The 1,578-nt window shown below is 31.5% G+C and overlaps 1 pseudogene; it reads right to left on the minus strand.

Moving 5' to 3' along the window:
* Nucleotides 1-1,133: 1,133 nt before the first annotated feature.
* LOC138837162 (U6 spliceosomal RNA) lies at nt 1,134-1,233 on the minus strand (annotated as a pseudogene).
* Nucleotides 1,234-1,578: the final 345 nt, after the last annotated feature.

Consider the following 1,578-nt stretch of genomic DNA (forward strand, 5'->3'; position numbering starts at 1 on the left):
TTGAGATGCTGAAATTAATCGGCTTACTATAGTGCTGAGACTACTTTCCAAAAAGGCCACTCATATGTATAGAAATGAGGTAAGTATACCCCTCATCATCGGGAATCCTAGAGTGGACATTTTGACTTTGTCCATGAGTTGGTAGCTCAAGGCAGATGTTCATGCAAGAATTCTGAATGGCTTGGCACCCCTGCACAGTGCGTACATGTGGAATAATACCAGAATGGATTCTTTCTTACTTCATCATGATGCAGATACCAATCCCCAAACTAAAGGCCTCTTGACCTCCTTAAATATTGTTTCTTGGGATAGAAATAGCAAAGATACGCTGTATCTCCTTCTGTTTAAACATGATTTCAAACCAGACTGAAATACAACTTGGAAGAAACTGCATTTGATATTGCCAAAAGCATAATTATGTATCACTAACTCTTTGAAGTTGTGGAAGGCTGTACAAATTGTTCTCCTATGTAGTCATGGTTTGGTTAAGTTTCTTAAATTTCAAAAGTGCCAGTCCATCCTTTCTGTCCCTACAAAATATTTTCATAATACAAAATAACAGCAAGATCTTAATTTAAAAATTTATGGATTCCATGTTATTCTTCCACGTGAATTGCCTGACTTTGATGACAAAATGTATTCAAGAGTTGTTTGTATGCATCTATATTGATTTCTGCAGAGTTTGTGATTTTTTTAATTTTATCTTATCTGTTGAAAAGAATAGTATAGAAATTAAAGATATTCCTGGTGATTGTCTGAAAAAAGTATCTATGTTTGTATAAAGTCCATAATCTATTTCATTGTCTTCTAGATATAATACTTTGAAGTCTACATTGTTTTATAATATATAGGTTCATTAATAAATGTGTCCTTTCAGATTACATTCCATATAGGAAAAGTTTAAGATTCCTTTTTCCTAAGTCTTTATATTATTTTATTTCTTTGGGATAAAAAGATAATGTTATCTAATTTCAAGTATTGTAAAGGTTATGCTATGTAAGGGCCATTCGAAGGTGAATGTTTAATACACTGATGTCAAACTAACCTTTAATTCTATGAATTACAGGTTTTGTTACACTTGTATTTTTGTAATCAACTTTTTAATAACTGTTTTTCATTGCATTTGAAGAATGAAAAATATGGAATAATTCACAAATTTTCATGTCATCCTTGTACAAGTGCCATGTTAATGTCTGTATTGTTGTATTTTGTGTAGACCTGCTGCTGAAGCATGGAGTATCCTCTAAATTTAAGTAGTTAACGATGTAATCTTTATACAGGCATACATCCTTGGTTGCCTATTTGTAACAAGGAACCTTTATTGTTACTAAAAATGCTATTGATCTTATTTCTCTAAATTTCTATGTATAGTGGAAAAAACTTATATTGTTTGGTCGATTGCTCATATTTGCAATTTTTTGTCAATGACTATTTTGTCGTTTTCATTTTAAATTTGATCATATTTTGAAGCCTTTTTAGCTAAGTTCAAAGGTAATGGCTTTTCAAGTACTTATTTATTAACTGAGTTAGCTTTGTGGAGCTAATGGATTCAAAGTAAGCCTTGCTTAAGAGCTACTT

The sequence above is a fragment of the Dipodomys merriami genome, unplaced genomic scaffold (genome assembly GCF_024711535.1).
Source record: "Dipodomys merriami isolate MVZ:Mamm:240054 unplaced genomic scaffold, mDipMer1.0.p SCAF_264, whole genome shotgun sequence".
Classification (NCBI taxonomy): domain Eukaryota; kingdom Metazoa; phylum Chordata; class Mammalia; order Rodentia; family Heteromyidae; genus Dipodomys; species Dipodomys merriami.